The sequence below is a fragment of the Chiloscyllium punctatum genome, chromosome 27 (genome assembly GCF_047496795.1).
Source record: "Chiloscyllium punctatum isolate Juve2018m chromosome 27, sChiPun1.3, whole genome shotgun sequence".
Classification (NCBI taxonomy): domain Eukaryota; kingdom Metazoa; phylum Chordata; class Chondrichthyes; order Orectolobiformes; family Hemiscylliidae; genus Chiloscyllium; species Chiloscyllium punctatum.
The window spans coordinates 51,013,790-51,032,075 of record NC_092765.1 but is presented as its reverse complement, the minus strand read 5'-3'; the positions used below and the strand labels follow the sequence as shown (position 1 = coordinate 51,032,075).

Here is an 18,286-nt window from a genome sequence, read left to right as displayed (position 1 = left end):
TTATCTATCAGCATACTGCTCACTTGCTTCAACATCCACATTTTCATTGCCACCATCTTCTGATTTGGTAAAGACAGAAGCAGAATATTCATTTTGTAACTCTGTATATCCTTTGCTTCAGTGAGCAGCTTACCCTGTTTGTTCCTTATAGGCCCCACTCTATCCATCACTAATCTTTTATTATAATATGTTTGAAAAACATTTTACTATTTGTTTACCACAGCCTGCTCTGCTTTCCTTGTGCTTCCTGTTAGCCTTCCTTATTCCAGCCTTAGCCTCTCTCCTGCATTTGAGGTATTCTTCCTCATTTGTATTGCTGGTATTATTTTGACATGCATCAGATTCCTCTCTTTTCTTGCTTATTTTCTCATCAATATCCTTAGTTATCCAAGGTAGTCTAATTTTGGATGTCCCTTATTTATTTCTCATAGGTATGTACCTAGCTTGCATCCTGCTCATCTCTCGTTTGAAATTCTCTCATTTTTCATCTACTATTTTGTGGATCAAGATGCATTTCCAATAATCATGCTCCAGTTCAACTTTTAGAATCCTAAAACCTACCCTTTTCCAGTCTGGGATCTTAATCATTGATTAATTTCTTTCTTTCTCCAACTTAATATTGAATGATCACTATGTTTTGATCACTATTTCTCAAATTCTGTCCCACTCTGATATTCTCCACTTGGCCTACCTTGTTTCGTCGTTCAGATCTGGCACAGTTCCCTCCCTGGTAGGAGTGGAAATGTACTGTTCTAGAAAGTTCTCCTGTCCATTTGGAGGAATTTCTCCCCTTCCATCCCCACATGTACTTTTTTTCCACGACACCCGAGGTAATTGAATTACCAGCTGTCACAACACTACTTCTCCTGCAAAGTTCCATAATCTGCCTACAACTGCTCTCTTCTACACCCTCCCCACTATTTAGGTCCAGAATAAATACCCAACAAGGTTACCACTCCCTTCCATTTCTCACTCTCAACCATATAGATTCTAATTCAGGAACTGCATCTCATTCAAGGGTAATGATACACCTTTTATCCATTGTTCCCTTTTTTATTAAAAGACTTATAACCTAGAGTGTTAAATATCCAGTCCTGTTCTGGATTGAGCTACATTTCTGTCAATGCTACTATATCATAGCCCCCAGAGCAATTTCTGCTTTAGTTCCCCAATTTTATTCACTATACTCTGTGTATTTACATACATAAATTGTGGAAAATCCAAGTTACTTTAGGCCATCAGGCAGAGATATAGAGAACGCTTTGTTTCCGGTGTATTTTTACCTAAATTCAACCTCAAGTCTCAAGTTGAAGTGGAAATTTGTTAACCCACTGTACCATGGTTCTCCAAATGAGAGCTTTACTTTGATATGACTGCAAGCTGGAAGACATTCATACTGAGTTACTGAGGCAAAGCATTTGGCTCAAAGATTGTGTTATAACAAGGCTGAAGAGGAATAGTTAAACAGGAAAAACCACACACATACTGCAACATCATCAGATTCATCAGAATACCAGTCAGTCCAGTGAGACTGTGCTTACGTCAACAGATTCAGGCTCATTTTGCAAAACATAGCAGAGGAAGTGATGGAAGGGACCAAAATAAGTCCTATGGATCTAGCCTACTACTACATTTCTCAAAGTCAACCATCTGCTGAGTGGCACTACAACAAAGGGTTTGGTTTCTTGTTTGATCAAATTCTGTTTAATAACATTTCTGTGAAGTACTTTGGAATGTTTTTCCATGTTAAAGATAAATGCATGTGGAAGTTTTTGTGCAGTTTATTATATTATGGACTAAGCCAGACCATTCAAAACATTCTTAAGCAGGCAGCACAGACCATAACTTTGCAATTTGTTTCTTTAAGTGTACAATGAAAATTACCCGGATTAAGTTAGCTAGGTTGACGACTAGGTTTTAAAACAGACAAAAAATTATTCACAAAATTACACAATGAAACACAAATAACAGAATAAGTAACCCCGACAGAACTCAGCCTATCCAACAGACTTAACGATGCTGTTCCGAATATACACAATAGTCCCAATAAGCAAACTCCCTTTAATACCCAGTATAAATGGAACAGATGCTTACAGGTTGAAGTTGAGCTTCTCACCAGGTCAGACTGAACTAAAACAGCTCAGACAGCTAGAGCTGACCACTCCCTTTTCATTATACAGGTCACTTCTAAAACATGACCACTATGGCCTGAAGTCTCATCTGTTGGCATATAGGCAAAAGGCCTCTCAAAACCCTTTTCATCTCTGTACTAAACCAGACTGATCGGAGTCCGGCCCAGTTTATTACCCCTCTGCAAAAAATCAAGAACAGAGTCTCCTTGAGCTAAGGAACAGCTTTTAGAAAAGAAAAGGGACTAGCTTTCTGATAATTATAACACTGCATGTCCTATATTTTAGCAACTAACTTTGAAGGGCCAAATTGTCTTAACCCTAAGAGCTATCGATGGGTTTTTTTATGCTCTGAACAGTAATCTTCCCCAACCCCAGCTGATGGGTTACAGCAATGCAGCGCTAACTACTCACTGTTTCATCCAGTTTAAGGTTCATTTCAAATGAATAAAATTTTACCATATTCCTGCCACCATCATGATTATTAACATAGCTCATGTTCATACGTATAAGATATATAACACTGATTGAATTAACTATTAGCTATTATAATAGACACAAACACATAAAGTCATACACCACAGAAACAGACCCTTCAGTCCAAATAGTCCGTGCCCAATATGATCTCAGGCTAAACTTGCCTGCTCCTGGCCCATATCCCTCCAACCATTTTATATTCATGTATTTATTCAAATGTTTATTAAACATTATAATTATGCCCACATCCACCACTTCTTCAGGAAGTTCATACCACATGTGAACTGACTTTGCCCCTTGTGTCTTTTTAAAATGCCTCTCCTCTCACCTTTAAAATGTACCCTCAGTCTTGAAATCCCCCATCTTAGGAAGAGACTCCTACCATTAATCCTATTTATACCCATCATGATTTTATAAACTTTTTTAAGAACACCTCTCAATCTCCTACACTCCACTGAAAAATATCCCAAATTATCCGGCTTTCCTTATAACTCAAACCTTCCATACCCAACAACATTGTCCTTGTGTGTATTATAGAACACATAGAATGTTTAAAGGAAGTGCTACTTAAAGAAGAATATTCCAGTAGGAGCTTCTGAACCCATTTGTAGTCATTTTTAGGCTAAGAGACCAAAAGAAGATAAACAACAGGCAATTACAAAGAACAAATGAAGCTTGGAGTTTGATTGGAAATGGCAGAACAACCCAAGCCTTGTTTGATGATTGTTGAAGTGGAGATGATGCCAATTTATTTAATCATCTCCATACATCTGCGTATCTCAAGGATTGCAAACCAGTTTTCAGACCACAATTAACAGCTGTTAGAGAGTGAGCTAACAACATGCTCCATGGGGCCAGCAGGTATTTTTACATAAGCTGGCATGACTGATTGACTACCTATCTGACTCTCTGCTGATCCAGATGTTCTACATACAGATTCCCATTGATCAATACCAATACAGATGGTGGAATTTTGGAAAACATGAGCTGGCAGGTTGTGTTGGCTGAGAATCACTGTTGTACTGTACCAACTTCCATGCAACATCTGAAAGGAGGATATATGGGGGGACACATGGAACAGGCATTCACGTATATAGTTAGCTAGATATTTACATAATTTGGTGGTGCCAGTAACTCTGTGAATCAGCTTCTTTCAACAACTGGAGCCTCCACCTGCAACAAATCATCTGTAAATGTGAGCTATGTGCATGTATATCAACAGGCTGAGAATGTTGGCACCAGCAGTTGGTCATACTGCAGTCTAGCCTAGTTTTCCAGAGTTCCATCCACAGACAATCAGAATGTGAATAAATGATTTCCCATTGTGAACCACACTGATGCTGTGGCAATCAAAAATCAAAACAACTTGCAAAAGAGTCATGAGAACCAAAGGGCCAGCAAAACAAAAATTTGAAAAAAGTTCAAAAAAAAATTCCTATTGTATTGCTGAACATCAAGTATGAACTTCAACCTGGTTTCTTACTAAAGACCAACCCTCAACGTGCTTTACACAATGCATTAAAAAATTGAATGAGGTTCAGACCACAGCTCTTTACTTTAATCAAACTCCTACATGAATCTATAGGATTCCAAAAGGTGAAGATGAGTTGAGATTCATGTTTAAAGAAACTGCAATTCTATCAAACCCTTTGTTCATTTTTCTGGGGATTAATGGAGACTAAAATCAGCCTCATATGATTACTGGGATATAAACTTCTATTTCTATAATAAATATATCTATAAATATATAGTAAAATGGTGATATATTAACTATTACTATTCATTAAATATTCATATAACAATCAAGTTACAATATTTTAAAGTATTTTTACTTTTTCATGGAAATCGGGTTGCTGGCACTTGTTGCCCATCCTGAATGAAGTATGAACTAACCAGCTTGCTCAGCCATTTCAAGCAACAGTTGAAAGCCAACCATATTGCTGCAGGAAATATATCTGATATAGCATAATGAGACATAGTTTTCATTTTATGTGTTATCATGTATCATTTACGTCAGATATAAATAATCCTGCTGTATATCATATATCTTCAGTAGTGTTACACATATGCCCTTTTTGTTTTGGTTTTTAATTAGTTCACAGGATGAGTGTTATTGCCGAAGACAGCATCTATTGCTTGTCTCTAATTACCCTTGAGATGATGGCAATGAACTTCCTTATTGAACCATCACAGCACATGGTGTGTAGGAATACCTATAGTGCTGTTAAGATGGGAACTCCGGGATTTTAACTGAGTGGCAGTGATAGAATGGCAATATAGTTAAAAATCATGATGGTTCGTGGCTTCGAGATGATGGTGTTCCCATCCATCTGCTGATTTTGCCCTTCTAGATGATAACGTTTTTGTGGGTTTGGGATGCATTGTCTAAAAGCCCCTTGGTGAATTTCTGTAGTGATTGTGGTAGACAGTGTACCTTGCTGCTACTGAGTATTTGTGATTGATTGAGTGAATGTAGAAGATAGTATCTGGGTTACCAATCAAGTGGGGGACTTTGCTGTGGATGGTGTCAGGCTGTTTGAATGATGTTGGAGCTGCACTCACTGAGGCAAGTGAATATTCCATCATACTCCTGACTTTTGATGTACAAGCTTTGAGGAATCAGGAGATGAGTAATTCACTGCAGAATTCTCAAACTTCCAACTGTTCCTGTCGTCACAGTACTTATATGGTGGGTACAGTTTAGTTTTGGTCATTGCTAATCACCAGGATATTGGTAATGGGAGACATAGAGATTGTATAACTGATCAAGTATTATAGATGTTATACTCCTACACGTATTAAATACCGCCATCTGATTTACCAATCATGTTAATTGTAGTTAATCCAAATAAGTTTGATCTAGCAGCTTTTTTTTTGTCTGATGAAGAGTCACTGGACTCAAAACATTAACGCTGCTTTATCCCCACAAATACTGCCAGATCTGCTGAATTTCACCAGCAATTTCAGCTTTTGTTTCAGAGCTCAAGTATCTGCAGTTATTTGTTTTACCTCAGCTTTTTTTTCTGAAAAGTACCCATAAAATCTACTAGAAATGAATGTTGATGGTAGCAGGCAAACAGTCTCGAAATTAATTAGGTTCTGGTATGAAAGCATCTGCTGTATTCTTACTCCACTCACTAAATTACTTAAATGGCTGATGGAAACAATTCAGAGCAAAAAATAACGGGGAGGATTGTGTGCCCACCCCAATTGCATTTTGTTGGCAGGGTGCATTTCACCATTCAGGCGGGTGGTTGGAGTCATCTTATAACTTTCTGGCCTCTACCCCAATTAAGTATGTGGGCAGGAAGGTATAATGCCAGGTACATAGACCTGTATGTACCCCAACAATTGGCTGATTGAATTAAATAACATTTTCTATTGGTTGTTCATAATAAGCAGAGTACAGACTGTACTCAACCAAAACCAAAAACAAAATGTCTCCCGTTAGATGTGATTCTGTGACTGGGCAACACTTGCTGATCCTGACTATGCAAAAACTACACTACCAATCAGTTTAAGATTATAAACTGCGCTTGCTATATGACTGATTTATGCTAGCTAGGAGTGACATGTATCAGTACGCATGGATTTCTTCTCTGCAAACAAATGAAAATATTCAAGCTTTGCACTGTTATTGAATTACCCAGGGGCTTGGATAGCCTTTTGTTTCTTGTTGTTTTCTATAACATTCTGACTACTTGCAGTTGACTTGCTGACCAATCTGCATTCTTTTGTCCTGTATTAAAAGTTGTCATGGTCATTTAGATTCCCATGTTCTTGTATTTGTCTGATGAATGCAACACAAAAAGCTTCGGCAACATATCTCTTCTGTCAGCAATATTCACGAATATCAGTTTTATTCTGATTGTTTTATTTGATTCTTTGGTTCATTTAAAACACAGCTAAAAGTTCCACCAATAGAAGAAACTGCCTGCCAAAAGTATTAGTGGAATAAACTGCATGATTCCCTTTGCCATCATCAATCTCGTTGATGTGTGAGCCACACCAATCAGCTAGATCGTACAATAAAACGATAACCTTTCAAATGTGCTAACAATGAGTTTTTTTCTTTCAATGTACTTAGGCCAGCTGGAATACTGTTAGGCTGAAACAAAGAAAAGGCAAGCTTATATTTGAAACTACACAAAATGAAAATTAGGTGCTATAAAAACTATTTTTTAAACTGCAGGTAAAAGTGCTGTATTCTGACAAATGCATGACTAATTTGCCAAGAATGTTTTTGCTTAGATAAGGTCTCTGTGTGACTGCAAGGTGCTGTGCTCCAAATATTGCTGCATCGACATATGTTGAGTGTAAAAGACTGTGTAAATCTTGACAGCATCCCAGTCAGGGGTACTCAAAATAGGGTCATCGAAACACATGAAACTCACTTCCTTCTTACCTACAGAACCTTTGGCAAACTCCCTTCTCCTGAACCCAGCCATAATTCACAAAGTAACCAGCATATTCCCAATATTGGGAATTACAAATTTGCCTTCCTCATCTGTTTTCAGTAAAAGAAGTTGAACAGGAGGAAAGCATATTTCAGCTTCAATGCAAACATACAAGGGTTTATTAGTTTCTGTAGTCACAGAGCTGTACAGCACGGAAACAGACCCTTCACTTCAACTCGTCCATGCCAACCAGATAACCTAAGTAAATCTGGTCCCATTTGTCAGCATCTGGCCCATAACCCTCTGACCCCTTTCTATTCATATACCCAGATGCCTTTTAAATGTTGTAATTGTATCAGCCTCCACCATTTCCTCTGGCACCTAATTCCACACACAGACTGCCCTCTGTGTGAAAAGGTTGCCCCTAATGGATCCCTTTTAAATCTTTCCGCTCTCACCTTAGACTTATGCCCACTGGTTCTGGACTCACTGTCCTAGGGAAAAGACCTTGGCTACTCACCCTATCCATGCCCTTCACGATTCTATAAACCTCTATAAGGTCATCCCTCAGCCTCTGACACTCCAGGGAAGATAGCCCCAACCTCTTCAGCCTGTCCCTATAGCTCAAACCCTCCAACCCTGGCAACATCATTGTAAACCTTTACTGAATCCTTTCAAGTTTCACAACATTTTTCCTATAGCAGGGAAGCCAGAATCGAATCAGTATTCTAAAAGTGTCCTAAACAATGTCCTGTACAGCCTTATCATGACCTCCCAACCCTTATACTCAATGCACTGACCAAACACCTTCTTCATTATTCTGTCTACCTGTAACTCCACTTTAAAGGAATGATGAACTCCAAGGTCTCCTCATTTCAGCCACACTGCCCAGGACCTTACCGTTAAGTCTATAAGTCCTGCCCTGATTTTGGCTTTCCAAAATGCAGTACCTCACATTTATCGAAACTAAACTCCGTTTGCCACTCCTCAGACATGAGAGATGTCATTAGGGATGTAAATTTAAAATTACAGGTGGTGATATTGATTGATAGCAGTCAGGTGATGTCCTTTGTGCTTAAAATTCATCTAATCTTTAGAATACCATGGATTAATACCTACGATAAAATAGCAAGCAGGATATACAGTAATGCATATAAATATATTAAATATTCATTTACTAATATCATAACAGTCATTTATAGCCCATGGGCTTTATTCCACTGCTACGGGAAGCATTTGACTTTTGCTTGTCAGTCACCCATTAGAGGAATTTAGCATGTGGAGAAAGGTGAACACAGAGCTTCAATCATTCCATGTGTAAACTACTAAACTGAACCTACGAGACATTCCTGAAGTTAGAGAGTAATATTGCACCAACAAATATATGCAATATTCTTAAATTAATCACTCCTTATGCATTCCGTTGCTAGTCTATAGAGCCCAATAAGACTCTACCTTTGATCCTGGTCCATGCTGAGTTGGCTGATCCTAGCTAATTTTGACAAAATGCTACAATTAGTCTCAAGGTCGCTAGACTGGAAATGATAGCAGAGCTCCTTTCATTCTCATATCTCCTGCTGGAAGTACACGTATGGATATCAAAAATAAATTCTGGTTCACATAGAATCATGCAGCACAGAAGGAGGCCATTTAGCCCATTATACTGATACTTGCTCTTTCAAGCAACTATCTGATCAATTAATTTCTTCTTTTCTTTGCTACTGAAATGACTCCACAGAGGCCGATATCCAGTCACCAAGTCACACTTTATTTGCGTATGGAGAATCCTTGACGCTGATCCAGCTCCATCAGAGCCAGATCTCAGGGTGCACAGAACTTCTGATGCTCCTGTTTATCCTGTTTTTTTCCTTTGTTTTACTTCCCCCACACTACTGCCTAACTACGGTGGTGCTTATTTTTTCCCAGCACCTATGTTGTGTGTGTACAGGTGTTGGACACAGTGAAGAACAACAAGTGCGTAAATCTTTACTTATATTCCAGCACCAGGAAGAAAGGAAACATCCGAGTGGCCAGTGCTCCTGTTTATATCCGTCAGCCAGGGCTCACTGATTGGACCAGCTTAACAGCCTCAATCAGGGAATTCATGTTCTGATGCCCGCTGGCTGACCTCGTTACAATCACTAGAGATCCTTTGGATATAGATGCTGATGATAAATGATGACCAGGGCATCCCTATCGCTGTTGTTGGCTGTCCTTGTGGGGTATGGACGTGTTTAAGGACTGCAGGTCCATGGTGAAGACAAAGTGCTGGAGGCAGGAGAACTGCAAATTTCCAAAGAGGTGAAGGGCATGGTTTATGTCCCAGATGTAGGTCAGAAATGCCTGGACCAAGGGGGAGAGAATAGAGTCAAGTTCTATAAGTGTCTATAAGGGTGTGTGTGGGTGTCTGTGTGCGCGTCTGTATGTACCTATGTCCGTGTGTATGTGCGAGTGTGTGTGTGTAAGAATATCTGTGTGTATGTGTAGTGCAATGGTGATCACCTGTAATGTGACATGAACCCAAGGTCCCGGTTGAGGCCCTCCCTATGGGTACTGAACTCAGCTATCAGCCTCTGCTCGGCCACTTTCCTCTGCTACCTGTCCTGAAGTCCACCCTTATAGACACACACACTCCCACACTCACACATGCATCCCCTCACAGACTTAAGACACTGCACTCACTACACACACACACACACACACTTTCTCACACTCACAACCCCCACCCCAGACAGTCACACACACAGACAGACAAAGACCCACATGCACACATATATTTTATGTGGTGAATTTGTACTTGCAGAGTTACATTGCACTTTGCTCAAAAACTGCATACATTCATGTAGATCTCTGAGCTCAAAAACTGCATGAATTTATGTAAAACTCTGTTATCTCACTTTTTAGATTAGAATCAATCTAAGCATCAGGTCATAGACACAGAACACAGGGGGCTAACACCTTCAACATATTGTCTAGCGATCACCATTTTTAACAGCTAACCTGAGAATGCAACTTTAAAAAAAAGGGTTTTGTGATTTACACATGAAAGAAGTGAAACTATCACTGTATTCTAACAGATGAAAGGCTTAACAGACAATCAATTCTTCAATGTATGATTTCAGTTACATCACACTGCAAATTTTTGCTATAAATTCTGTGTTACGATCAAGCCCTCCATTATCACCTGATGAAGGAGCGTTGCTCCGAAAGCTCGTGTGCTTCCAATTAAACCTGTTGGACTATAACCTGGTGTTGTGTGATTTTTAACTTTGTACACCCCAGTCCAACACCAGTATTCCATGTGCTTTCATAACCACTTTTATCTCTCTATCCTGCTGTCCTAAGGAACCAGTGGACATTCTTACCAAAGTTTCTCAGATCCTGATTGTCTCCCAGTGTCCTGCCATTCATCAGGTATTCCCTTGCCTTTTTTGGCCTGCCCAAGTGCATCACCACACACCTGTTCAGGAATTCTATTAGCTACTGATAGCCCGCCTGACCAAACCATCTATATCCTCTTGTAATCTGATGCTACCCTCCACACTGAAATAACTCCACGAAGTCCAGTATCTATCACCAAGTCCTAGACCTGAGTCCAGTGTTTACCTGGCCATATCTATGAATGTGTCGGCAGCTGCTGGCAGTACTCTTTGTCTTTGTTGGTATTCTGGGCATTGCCCACCAAAGCAGCTATATCTGCAATGCATCTAATCCTGACCACCAGTCATAATTTATTGCCAGGACCTTCATTTTTGAAACTCCTGGATGACTCTGGCAGCTACCTTTGCTCAGCACGATCACTCTTACTCCTCAAAGTAATATATTGTCCTCTGTGGTGATCTGATCTCACCAGGTCCAGAAAGGTTTCAAATCTGGTTGCGATGCCTCTTTAGTTTCCCCTATCACCACTAGCTGTTTTAGTTTTGCCAGGACAAGATCTTTTTGTGTCTAAAGTCTGGTATTGTCAGCGGTGACCAGAAGGATATCCGAAAAGTTTAAAACCAGAACAGACTCTTCTAGTGGCGGCACCACTGCCTCTGTATCCGCCAAACAGAAGCAGCTCAATGCATCCACATTTTCCACTGGCCTCCCAAGTGGTGTTCCAACTTATAATTGTCTGCACTCAGAATAAGAGCCCACCATTGAATTCAACCTGAAGCTATGGGCAGCATGGCCCTGTCCTCTTTAAGTAGTCCAAACAGGGGTTTGAGGTCTGTTACCATTACAAATTAGTATCTGTAAAAGTAGCAATGGAATTTTCTCATACCAAAGAGGACCGCTAAACCTTCCTTTTCTATCTGGGTGTATCTTCATTCGGCATCATTCAAGGTCCAGAAAGCATATGCTATCAAGTGTTTCTCTCTAGTAGGCCATCAGTGAGCCAACGCTATCCCGAAACCATACGGGGAGGCATCACATGTCAGCATCACATCTTGCTTGCCAACACCTTAGACAACAATAGTTGCTTCTTCATTCTCTAAAGGCTACATCTTGGTGAAGAGACCATTTCCAAGGCTGATGTAAGAGTGCCAGGATGGAGGCCACATTATGTATGAATTTTGCATAATAATTCACCAACCCAAGGAAAGACCTATCCGCACGGATGTGGGAGCCAAATGACCTTTGACCGCCCGCACTATATCTTCCAACGGGTGTAACCTGGTCTTGTTGATAGTGTGTTCTAAATAGATCACTTGGGGTGCCTGGAACACACATTTTCTTTCCTCCTAAGGCGCATACCCGCCTTGACGAAATGTTTAAGTGCTATGCCCAAGTTCTCTAAATACTCCTTATGATATTCCCAGTTATTAGCACACCATCCAGATAAATGGCAACCTAGGTAGACCTCAGAACACAGAACATTAGAGCGCAGTACAGGCCCTTCGGCCCTCGATGTTGCACAACCTGTGGGAACAAACCGAAGCCCATCTATCCGACAGTCTTCCATTTTCTATTCCTTGTATTATGTTCTCCATCATCTGCTGGAAAATGGCACAGACCCAGAAGGCAGTCTCATATATTAGTGCAAACATTTATGGCTTTTAATTGTAGCATATGTCTGGGAATCCTCATCTAATCGCAATTGCAGGTACACATGGCTCATGTCCAGCTTCATGATGGACATGAGCCTGCCAGTTTTGCGTGTAAATCCCCTGTGCAAGTCCTCTATCCAGTTGCAAAATACTGTTTACCATTTGTTTGAAATCCTCTCAAAAGTGAACTGACCAAAATAGGCTTCACAATCAGAACAATAGATTGCTGCCCATTCTGCAAACTGTACTGGTTTGATGATTCCTTTGCTTTCCAGCATCCTGATTTCTGACTCTACTTTTGCATGTAAGGTGAATGGCACTGGGTGGGCCTTGTAGAATCGTGGAATTGCTTCCAGGTCAACATAGAACATTGAAGGTTACAGCGCAGTAAAGGCCCTTTGGCCCTCGATGTTGCGCTGACCTGTGAAATTAATCTGATGCCAATCTAACCCACACTGTTCCGTTATTATCCATATGTATATCCAATGCCTGTTTAAATGCCCTTAACATCGACAAATCTACCACTGTTGCAGGCAGGCCTTTCCACACCCCCTACCACTCTCTGAGTAAAGAAACTACCTCCAACATACGTCCTATATCTATCACCCCTCAATTTAAAGCTATGTCCCCTCATGTTAGCCTTCACCATCCAAAGAAAAAGGCTTTCACTCTCCACCCTATCCAACCTTATATGTCTCAATTAAGTCACCTCTCAACCTTCTTCTCTCCAATGAAAACAGCCTCAGTTCCCTCAGCCTTTCCTCAGAAGAATTTCCTTCCATAACAGGCAACATCCCAGTAAATCTCCTCTGAACCCTTTCCAAAGCTTCCACATCCTTCCTATAATGCAGTGACTAGAACTGTATGCAATACTCCAGGTGGCTTGTACAGCTGAAGCATGACCTTGTGGCTCCGAAACTCGATCCCCCTACCAATAAACACCAACACACCATATGCATTCTTAACAACCCTATTAACTTGGGTGGCAATTTTCAGGGATTTATGCACCTGAACACCGAGATCTCTGTTCATCTGCACTGCCAAGAATATTACCATGAGCCCAGTACTCTGTATTCTTGTTATTTCTTCCAAAGTGAAGTACCTCATACTTTTCCGCTTTAAACTCCATTTGCTACTTCTCAGCCTAGCTCTGCATTTTTTCTGTGTCCCTCTGTACCCGTAACATTCTTCGGCACTATCTACAACTCTGCTTACCTTAGTGTCATCCGCAAATTAACCAACCCTTCCCTCTATGCCCACATCCAGATCATTTATAAAAATGATAAAAAGCAGTGGCCCCAAAACAGATCCTTGCGGCACACCACTGGCAACTGAGCTGCAGGATGAACATTTCCCATCAACCACCACCCTTTGTCTTCTTTCAGCTAGCCAATTTCTGATCCAATTCACTAAATCAGCTTCAATCCTGAAACTCTGTATTTTGGGCAATAGCCTACCATGTGGAACCTTATCAAATGCCTTACTGAAATCCATATTCACCACATCGACCACTTTACCTTCATCCACCTGTTTGATCACCTTCTCGAATAACTTAATAAAGTTAGTTAGGCACAACCTAACCTTCATAAAACCGTGTTGACTAGCTTTAATCAAATTATTCCTTTCCAGATGATTAAAATCCTATCTCTTATAACCTTTTCCAACACCTTATCCACAACTGAAGTAAGATTCACTGGCCTATAATTACCTGGGTTGTCCCGACTCCCCTTCTTAAACAAAGGAACAACATTTGCTATCCTCCAGTCTTCTGACACTACTCCTGTCCACAATGATGACATAAAGATCAAAACCAAAGGCTCTGCAGTCTCCTTCCTAGCTTCCCAAAGAATCCGAGGATAAATCCCATCCGGCCCAGGGGTCTTATCTATTTTCAGATCTTCCAAAATTGCTAAAAGTCTCCTCATTGTCAACCGCAATCCCATCTAATCCTATAGCCTGTATCTCCATATTCTCACTAACATTGCCCTTTTCCAATGTGAATACTGATGAAAAGTATTCATTAAGCACTTCCCCTATATCCTCAGATTGCACAGACAGCTTTCCACTACTGTCTTTGATTCGCTCTAATCTAACTCTAGTCATTCTTTTATTCCTGATATACCTGTAGAAGCCCTTAGGGTTTTCCTTGATCCTATCCACCACTAACTTCTTATGTCCCCTCCTGGCTCTTCTTAGCCCACCCTTTAGATCTTTTCTGGCGAACTTATAACTCTCAAGCCCCCAAACTGAGCCTTCACATCTCATCCTCACTTAAGCCTTCTTCTTCCTCTTGACAAGAGCTTCAACTTGGAGGAGAAAGTGAGGACTGCAGATGCTGGAGATCAGAGCTGAAAATGTGTTGCTGGAAAAGCGCAGCAGGTCAGGCAGCATCCAAGGAGCAGGAGAATCGACGTTTCAGGCATAAGCCCTTGAGCTTCAACTTCTTTAGTAAACCATGGCTGTTTCTCTAGACAACTACCTCCCTGCCTGATAGGTATATACTTATCAAAAACCCACAGTAGCTGTACCTTGAATAAGCTGTGTGTCCATCCCCTGCAGTTTCCTTCCCCATCCCTTGCATCCTAAATCTTGCTTAATTGCATCATAATTGCCTTTCACCCAGTTATATCTCTTTCCATGTGATATATATCTATCCCAGTCCATTGTCAGAAAACTCTCCTACACACATTGAACAAAAACTGACCCATCTAAACTACTTGAACTATAGTATTCCCACTCAATGTTGGGGAAGTTAAAATCCCCCCTAAAAACTACCCTATTACTCGCTCCTATCAAGGATCATCTTTGCTATCCTTTCCTCTACATCCCTGGAACAATTCGGAGGCCTATAGAAAACTCCCAACAGGGTGACCTCTCCTTTTTTGTTTCTAACCTCAGCCCAACTACTTTAGCGGGATGAGTCCTCACATGTTTTTAGATTCTCTTTGGCCCAACAAGCCCACACCGCCCCTCCCAAGAGAAACCCACCCAAACCCATTTAACCCTGACTAACACTGTGGGCAATTTAGCATGGCCAATTCACCTGACCTGCACATCTTTGTGATTGTGGGAGGAAACCGGAGCACCCAGAGGAAACCTACACAGACATGGGGAGAATGTGCAAACTCCACACAGACAGGCGGGAATCGAACCCAGGACCCTGGTGCTGTGAGGCAACAGTGCTAACCACTGAGCCACTGTGCCGCCCCATGTTATCTCAGCTTCCCTAATACTACCCTTAATTAACAATGCTACCTCCCCCACCTCACTTTACCATCTTCTCTGTTCTTGCTGAAACATCTAAATCCTGAATCTGCAACAACCGTTCTTATCCCACTCTGAAATGGCCAGAACATTAGAATCCCAGGTACCAACCCATGCTGTAAGTTCACCCACCTTATTCTGGATGCTCCTGGCATTGAAGTACACAAATTTCAAACCAACACCCTGATTGCTGGTGCCCTTTTATGACCTGTAAAGCCATCCCTGACCTCACTACCCTCAACCTCCTGTACACAGGAGCTACAATTCAGGTCCCATCTCACTGGAGTATTTGTCTAAACTCTCCCCCCCCCCCCCCCCCCGCACCACCGAAGAGCATTAGCAAATTTCCCTCTGGTTCAGGTGAAGACTATCTTGTTTGTCAAGGTTCCACCTTCCCCAGAAAGAGTTTCCATTATCCAAGAATCCAAAACCCTCCCTCCTGCACTATCCCTGCAGCCACGTGTTCAGCTCCACTCTCTCCCTGTGTCTCGCTTCACTAGCATGTGGCACGGGCAACAAACTAGAGAAAACAACTCTGTTTGTTCCAGCTCTAAGCTTCCACCTTAACTCCACGAATTTCTGACTTAGATCCCCACCTTTCTTCCTACCTATGTCGTTGGTGCCTATGTGGACCAGGACTTGGGGCTGCTCCCCCTCACTGTCATAAATCCCCAAAACACGATCAGAGACATTATGAACCCTTGGCACCTGGAAACATACCAACCATAAGTCTCTCTCATTCCCACAAAGCTTCCTATCTGTCCCCCTGACTATGGAGTCCCCAGTGATGAAAGCTCTGCTCCTCTTATCCATTCCCCTCTGAGCAATAGGGACAGACTCTGCACTAGACACCTGTGCCCCATTGCTTACCCTGGTAAGCTGTTCCCCCAACAGTATCCAAAATGGTATACTTGTTGTTGAAGGAAACCACCACAGAAGATCCCTGCACTGCCTGCCTTCTCCTGAAGGTAACCCATCTACCTTCTTCATGTTGCTGTGGAGTAACTTATTCCCTATAATGCCTCTCAGTAATCCCCTCCGCCTCCTGAATGATCCAAAGTTCATCTAGCTCCAACTCCTGTTCACTAACACAGTTCTCGAGGAGCTGGAGTTGGGTGTATATCCCACAAGTGAGGTCAGCAGGGACACCAGAGGTGACCCTTACCTCCCACATACGACAGGAGGAACATTCAATATCCTAAACATGTAAGGTCAGCATGGTTTTGTTAAGGGGAAGTCACCTTGACCAGCTTGATTGCATTTTTTGAAGAGGTGACTGTAGATGAGGGCTTAATCTAGTTAATCTAGTTGGCCTCTTCGATAATCACTAGATCTTTCTGAAAAACCTCTGGATATTTAATTTACAACTTCACTCAAGGAGCAATTTTCTTGAGTCAAAAATGTTGAGTCAATCAAGTTGAATCTTTCTCAACCAATTTCACCCCATCAAGCTCAGGTCCAAGCTTTTTACCACTATCAGTGATAACTAAACCAGCTTCTTCTGATAAGAGACCTGAACTGAAGTTGTACTCTTAATTTGTAGTGACTCCCCAGTACAGGTTCTCAGCCTGGCTAAGATCCTACACAAACTTAAGGGTTGGAGTCCAGAGTAAATTTTAGTCGAGACTGGTTCCACAATCACCAATATAGCTGCACTGGTATCAACCTCCATTTGGATTGGATGACAATTTTATTGTCCTAAACCTGTTTTTGGTTGTCTGTCCAGGGTGTGCACTCTCCTTGCTATCAGCCTATGAGTTCTCTTATTCAATTCAGACCTGGTGGGACTCTTTTGCTATCTCGAGCCAGCATACCAGCAGCAACTACAATGACCTGCTGGCCCAGATCCTCAAGAAAGTTTTAGCTGTTTGGCCGAGGCTTGGTTTTGTTTTGGGGTTTTGCTTCTGTTCAGGATCCACCTGACTGAATTTGTTCCAATCACGACACTCACTATTTACCACTCCACCAAGCTTACGAATCAACCATCCTATATTCAAGTTTAAATCATATACAACAAGTGGTAAGAGCCCCAATACCGACCCTTGTGGAACCCTATTGACAAAGGTTTCCAATCACAAAAACACCTTTGACCTCTGTTTTCTGGCACTCAGCCAATTCTGGTTCCATTTAGACAAATTTCCGGCGATCCCATAGGCTCTTACCTTGCTATGAATCTCCTGTGCAGGACCTTAACAAAAGCCTTGCTGAAGTTCAACTAGCCCTCATCTACAGTCACCTCTTCAAAAAATGCAATCAAGCTGGTCAAGGTGACTTCCCCTTAACAAAACCATGCTGACTATTCTTGATTAATCCATGCCTCTCCAAATGCAGGATAACTTTTTTCTTTCAAATTGCTTCCAATAGTTTCCCCACCACTGAGGTAAAACTGACTGGACTGTAGTTCCTTAGTTTGTATCTTCGTCCCTTCTTGAATATTGACTGTCCTCCAGTCCTCTGGCACCTCTTCTGTGTCCCAGCCTCACAATAACAGCAGTTAACTATAATGGAATCTACAATTATATGAAAGTTCTACAACAGAATACACAACAACTATGATACACTATAACAAAATTATCAATATCTACAGTCTTTTTGCACAATTAACTGCCATATTCTTTCACAGAATCTACAAAAACTGCAACACTCCATTCTTAATGCCAGAATCACGAGACATCCTCAACCTTCAGATACCATGTCAGATCACAGTGAGTTACTGTAATGTCAGCACTAATTCAAAGAGTTAAACTCTTGCATTTGTTCAGGCAGGTTGTGGACTCTGATTCCAATTAATTCCAAGACGAAGACCGCTTTGGCGAAATGGTTCAGCAGCAAGTGATGGTGCCAGAGTGTGGCAACTTTAACGTTGGTGGGTCTGGGGCAGAAGCCAGGTGTCGATCTCGAGGCACTGGCACCGACGGTGGCGAAGCAGCAGTTGCAGTGGTGGTGGCACCATGTTGTTGGTAGGTGTGGAGCAGGCGGCATTGGT

General features: G+C 41.5%; 1 protein-coding gene across 1 annotated transcript in view; it reads right to left on the bottom strand.

The window, feature by feature from the left end:
• The window catches only part of LOC140453267 (potassium voltage-gated channel subfamily KQT member 4-like), a gene marked incomplete at its 5' end in the record, with an annotated part of 635,590 nt that overhangs the window by 382,897 nt on the left and 234,407 nt on the right, over window positions 1-18,286 (bottom strand). The window lies entirely within an intron of this gene.